The sequence below is a fragment of the Vespa mandarinia genome, chromosome 8 (genome assembly GCF_050613455.1).
Source record: "Vespa mandarinia isolate Hongniang chromosome 8, ASM5061345v1, whole genome shotgun sequence".
Taxonomy (NCBI): domain Eukaryota; kingdom Metazoa; phylum Arthropoda; class Insecta; order Hymenoptera; family Vespidae; genus Vespa; species Vespa mandarinia.
The window spans coordinates 635,219-641,847 of NC_140817.1; the positions used below are offsets into that span (position 1 = coordinate 635,219).

Genomic DNA, 6,629 nt, shown 5'->3' on the forward strand with positions numbered 1-6,629 from the left:
ATCGCCCCGAAACTCCTCGATTCGATCTACGCCGCGCTACGCTCGCCTCGTGACCATGGGGACCTTAATAGAGGCGCTCTCTCTCTCTCTCTCTCTCTCGCGGTGCAAACGCCCTCTCCTCCCTCGTCGTTAGACTACGTTTCCACGGTTAGAAAATCTCATTACCAACCACGTGTTCCTCCTCCTCCTCTTTCTTATTTCTATCCGTCTATCCGTCTCCGTCTACTTCTGACTCTTTCTCTCTCTCTCTCTCTCTCTCTCTCTCTCTCTCTCTTTTTCTCCTCGAAGATAAAAGAGAAGGAGGAAAAGAGGGCGTTTAGGTCGTGAGAGGATTTTTCGCAGCGCAACCACCAATTAGCTCGCAGTTTTCCGTTACCGCCTAACGCCGCCTCTTAGAAAGTCGATTTAGCGCTCTCTCACCTTTTTCCCTTCCTTCCTCCTCTCTTCTTTAGATCTCGCGCTTCGAGCGAAAAGACTTGCGATAATGTTGCGCGAAATCGCGGAGATCGCATCGAACGATTCCAGAACTAAAACCTGCTCCATTCTGGCGTCGAAGTCGACGACGCCACCGCCTCTTGCGACACGCGTCGCGCGCCGTCCCGCGATCTAAGCCACCGATATGGGATTTATACTCGCCCGAGAGCGATAAATTGCCGATAAATCGACATGACTAGGATTCGACCTATTTATTACATTGCTATCGAATGGGTGCCTCGGTGAACGCCCAATTATCGGATTCTTCCGTTAAAATGCGTTTTAAAAGATCACGAATAAATTGTAACTTGAAAAAGAATTTTCATATTTTCATATTATACTAGCATTAATATTAGTTCTTATATTTCACCTATTATAAAAATCGTTTACGTCGTACGCGATAACGATTTCAAAGTAATAGTTCTGTTTTGTTTTCGTGCTTTCGGTTTAGCGAGACGACGACGGTGCAGGTTTATGGTTTATGCGACAACATTTATTTTACGCGTCCCGTGCTCGCGATATGGTCACTCGGAACACTTTCGGTACGCCTACGCGCGCGAACGAGCGGGCGTGAAAAGTAACGTCGACCGGACGGTTTCGGTTTCCGGAAGTGTCGTATTTCGGCGAGCCGCGAGGCCTTCGAAATTCTGCGCGTCACGTACGCGCTTTCTTGCCTTCCTGTTTGCTTGCTTGCATGCCTGCCTGCCTGCCTGCCTGCCTGCCTGCCTGCCTGCATGCCTGCCTGCATGCCTGCGCTTACCTGACGATTATTTTCATTATCTCTCGAGTCATTGGTCCGAGCATCGCTTGTGACCGACTCGAATCAACGAAGTTGGCTCGACAATGTCAAAATGTTATCCATCCAAATCTGAGAGCAGAACGAGTCTAGTTATAACTACCGAATGATATTATAATCGATATCTCGCGAAACGCGTTACGCCTCGTATATCTAACTGGCACGACGCGAGAACATAAGCGTGTACGCCGATTATGACAGTCGTCAATCTTTCTCTCGTACGAGTCTCGCAATAAAGTCTCGATTATTAATTCTAACCAGAGTACGACGTATTTGCATACGCTCGAAGGACGATGGACGTAACGGAGTCCGAGGTTTCAGGTGAGTAGGAGCTACGGGAGAGCGTGGGTGATCGCTCGAGCGAAAAGAGGAGAGGAGACTAATGTTTTTTTAAATCATTACGTGGCCGTCGTCGCGCGCGCATCTCGATTAGCCGATCACAATGTGTACGAGAAGGCCATAGATCAATGGATCGAATCGATGGGATCTTCGGCTGGAACCCGTAATTGGATCGATCGGACGATCGAGCAATGACGAATGATCCGGTCGGTTTCGAAGTGTCCGTAATGGGGTCTCCCGGAGTTATTAAGAGTCTATACGTCAATCCGCACTCCTTTAAGGTCCATTAATTTCGTTTACGATCCCCGTTACACGTAGTTCGCCCGCTGGATTCCATGTTAATATTTGGACCACAAAAGAAGCAACTACCTCTCGAAATGAATCATAACGAGTACCAAGAGACCGTGTCACGAAGATAAGATTATCGTTTCGAAACGACTGCATTTATGTTCAAGGGCCAAGAACGAAAGTACCGCTCTTCACCGCGGAAAATAATCAAAATTTCACATCTTAATAATCCCTGATAAATCCACGAGGAGAGAAGGTAGGATCGATCTAACGGCACTCTAACGCACACGACCTTCGATATTCTTAGATAAGAGGACGAGACGAGCGTTCGAGCGAAGAGGAGAAAAACATCGGCGCGAAAAAGCAAAGAGAAAGATATCTGGTTTGTCCGAAAATCGTTTCTCTTTCAGCTCGATGGGTCCATGCGGGCGCAGAGGTGGGGCTCCGAGAACACGCCACCATGGCGGACACGTCGGGCAATGTGTCGTACGTGGGGGAGTCAATGGCGGTCAATGGCACGAGCGAGCTCGATCAGGTCCACCAGGAGCAACATCTCACCGGCTGGCATAGCAGGCGGCACCTGGACCGGACTTAACTTGGCTCGGCGAATACTGAACACCGTTAACTCCGCTTCACACCGAAAATCGATCGATCGGTTCAGAAAATTAACTATCGATATTTATTACGATAGACCGGAGATACGATCTTAAGTAGATGCGACAAAATTAATAGCAATTTTCATACGAGCACACGTTGCTTGATTTTTCGAGGAAATCGAAATCACTGCTAATGTCTGCTATCGGAACCGTTCACGATTACGCTCGTTCTTTTTTTTTTTTTTCGTGGACCATGCAAAGATTCAAATTGAGAGAGAAAGTGCACTTTTTCTTTTTCCTTTTTTTTTTTTTTTTCTTTTCAGATACCATATCGGTCGGTGATTAATCGATCCCTTTGTGGCGCAAAGTAAGCGGACATCGGCGACCGTGTTAACAAATTCTCAGTCCGACAAGAACCGGTCATTAGTCCGGTGTGAAGGTCGCCTAAGGCGACACTGGCCGGGTCCAGAAGCATCGCCGCTTCATGCTTCCGAGAACATTACCGGCCGTGATAATCGGCGCATTCATCTCCACTCCCGGGAGATCCTGGCTCTGGTGTTTTCGTCGATAATGCTCCCTCTCCTTTCCTCTCCTCTCCCCGATCATCTTATTGATCTTCCTTCCTCGTGAGCAACCATTTTTAGGGCCGACGACGTATGAACTATTCCAACGAGTTGAATCTAAATGATAGCAGATTAAAATAAATATATTTCAGAAATGGAAGAACGAAAAGCGCTCCGAAGCGTCTAGAAAAAGGGAACGCTAGGAGCCAAAGTCCCAAAATTTCAGGAGCCGTAAACGGCCTCGCTGGGAGTCGTATATCACCGATCTTATCGTTGGTGGGCTCCGCTATGGGTCTACGCTGCGAAACTTTAGATCGACGACTCGGCGAACACGCAGGACGCTCGCGTGTCAATAATTGTTCGTTCGTGCGGTAAGACGGTATTAATGGAGGCTACCTAGGTGCCGGGGGCCTCGCGCGTGCTGCCGCTTTTGCCTTCGAATTATTCTAATGTCATGATAGCAATGCTTCTGCGGTCGGTGCGCGCATTTAGCACGATTTATCGGCGCCTTCGATACGTCCGTGTGTCTGTAATAGCGCGATGCGTGAAGGGTAGAACGGAGTATATATATACGGAGACTTGCTGCCGGTTGCATCGATTAATCGTTTGCTCCTGGAAGGTCGCTCTGCCAACACCCGCGAGCACGAGCGAAAGATAACGACGATTCTATGCCGAGCAAACAGCGAGCAAATGAGACGATTTATTAATGTTGTAGCCATGAGTTCTCCGCGTTCGATTTTTTGTTTTTCAAGGTAAGAAATTTTTCAATGCGACTGAACTAGATTGTTCGTAATTAAAACGCTAGAAATTCCACTTGGAACTTTTGTCCTTTAGAATCATATTTCTTTAGGAATTAGGAAATTTAACGAATTTTATTCTATTCGGGGAATGATCCGTCTATCGCGATCTTGACTCTCGGCTTTAAAAATGCACGTTTGCCAATCGATGAAATCCCATACCTGAATCGTTTTCAACGTATCCCAGCTAGCTGGAGAATAGCAGCTGACGGAGCTTGGCACGCTTCCCGGAGCAGCCACGACTAGAAAAGCGAAGAAGAAGCGTCTTTATGCGTCGAAGACATTGTCCTCGGTCTCCTGCTGAGGATAGAACAAACGTGACGCGACGTGCACCTGAATCGTTCTCCGATCGTGATCCTGTCTTTGCCGTAAAACTCGAGGACAGCTTTACGTTTCCGTGAAAAAGAAGATCGAGAAATATATCGCGAATACTTGAGATTTCTTATCAATTAACCAAGATCCGCTAGATAAAATCGATTTTATTTGAAGATCTTTCAATTTCGTCTTTCGATAATGTCGTAGAGACTCGCGCGATTTCAAACCGACTACCTCAAAGTCGACCTAGATTGGGAAACGAATATGGGAGAAGAAGATAGATTCGCCGAAACGTTACGCAAGAAGATCCGTTGGATCTAAACGCGTATAGCGGAGAGATATATCCAGGTAGAGATATCCGAAACGGTTCGTCAGGATTTCCTGCGTCGTAAGAAAAAAGTCGTCGCTCGAGCGAGTGGGGCATGAAAATCTCGGGAAGGATATTCCCCGCTTCCCTTGTTCCTTTTAAACTTTAAAAGCGACCGGTCTGTATGTACACACATACCCACGTATATAGAGGATATATGGGTACATACATGCGTATATATGTATATATATATATATATATATATATATATATATACCCGGTGCACATGCATCTTCGGTGGAAGACCGGTACATGGCTTGGCATCGTCAAAGACGCAACCTCGTGGGCCTTAGCTCGATTCCATTCAAGATCGTACCTCGTGTAGGCACTTTGTGAAGCGCGAGCACAATAAAGGTAGCCGAGCCGAAAGGTACCTGCCGTCCGTGTATATACATTCGACGCTCTGGACACCTGCACGCAAGGAGACTTTTGATTTTTGTGTGCCTGCTACCACAGCACCTTGGCAAATTTGTCATTCCCTCGGCAACAGGATGCTGAGGAGACACTGAAGATGTCGCGACGTCTGCTCCTAAAGAAGAGGAAGAAGCACAAGAAGAAGAGCCGTCTTTCTTTGTGCCTTCTCGCGAGACGTTAACAACTCTTTCGGTCGTCCTGTACCACGAACCGAACCGGTGATGTTCATATGACATTCGAGAAAATTGAAAAAGAAAAACGACTACAACTGTTTGCCAGAAGCCACGCTCCACGAATAAAAAATCGATTTGATTTTCTAAGAATCATCGATATTTTCCAGGGCTGCTTTAAAATCGATTATTTTATATACTTTCATCACCTGGCGCAAAGTAATCCTCGCGATCGATATTCGATAAAGAAGGAATTTAAAAACTTACAGAAGGAGAGAGAGGCACAAGCTGCGAACCGGCAAAACGGCACAGATAGGTCATCGGAGGAACGTAACCGCCTAATCCTTTTGGGACTCTTGGGCAGAGTCAATGGTACGGGACACGTGATAGGGAAAGGGGAACAATAAGGATAGAGCTAACCGGAAGGTTGTGCGTAAATCGTAAACTCGCGTCGCGTTATAACAAGTCCTTCGACCGAATGCTTCGCATTCGTTCGGTGACGAAGGTAAAACGTCGTATATGCCGACATTAACTGAATCCGAGCAAACACGAGTTGAAATACCATCTCCTTTTTTCTTTTTCTTCTTCTTCTTCTTTCTCTCCGTCTCTCTTTCCATCTTTCTCCGTACCAGCTGTTCGAATCCAAACAGGAGACTACGTTCCCCAAAGGTCCGACCCTCCTCGAGAAAACGGTAGTGTGGGTGCCTGAAAATAAAAAGGAAGCGTGGCCTCGCGAAACGGTACCCTGGCTTTTTTCAATGGAACTCGTGCTACCTTGAATTCGCGCCTAGCTTCGTACGTAGATAGGTATTTGGAAACCTTGATCGAGAACGAATCAGATATCCTACTTCTTTTTGTGTCCTACTTTTTTAAGGAGAATTTATATGTATATATATATACATCGGGTACAGTTATTTATCGACTCCCACTTTTCTTTGCGGGATCAAAGGATCCTTCGATTCCATAAAATTTTCGTAAATTTTACTTCGTTTGCTTCGTCAAGTTCTTCGGTAACATCGCCGCCTATGACATCGGATCGCGATGCTTGTCGAGCGAGGTGAGATGACGTTGATACGAATGCGAGGCCGCGATCTCCTTATAATGGGAGTAACCGAGTCGAAGAATGCAGATCGACCCTGAACCTCTCTCTCCCTGTGCCACGGCAAAGATCAAGGTGGTCCAGAAAACGCGACGACGTTGACGACGGACGGATCGTACAAACATTTTCACAATTATGCAATTTCAACTTGTTGCTTCTGTTGCTCGTTGACTGTTATTGAGATACATTGATTTACTAGTATGTAGGTGTACCTCGTAGATTTTCACTCGGTTATAAATCGACATCTACGTCGTTCAACTTGGCTAACGTCGTGAAAAATCGATTAATAAAAATTGAATCACCATCGTCGTCATCGCCGTTGTTGTGGTTCAATAATCCTGATGGACGTCGCGATAGCATTAGCGTCATAACGCTCGGCACTCCTCTTTGAGCAACGTCGACGTCTTCGCG

General features: G+C 46.4%; 1 long non-coding RNA gene across 1 annotated transcript; it reads left to right on the plus strand.

Moving 5' to 3' along the window:
• The first annotated feature begins 1,270 nt into the window (after window positions 1-1,270).
• Window positions 1,271-2,647, plus strand: LOC146872806 (uncharacterized). The gene is made up of 2 exons (XR_014982469.1): window positions 1,271-1,591; window positions 2,308-2,647. It is a non-coding gene; the product is annotated as an uncharacterized LOC146872806 (long non-coding RNA).
• The last annotated feature ends 3,982 nt before the right edge of the window (window positions 2,648-6,629 follow it).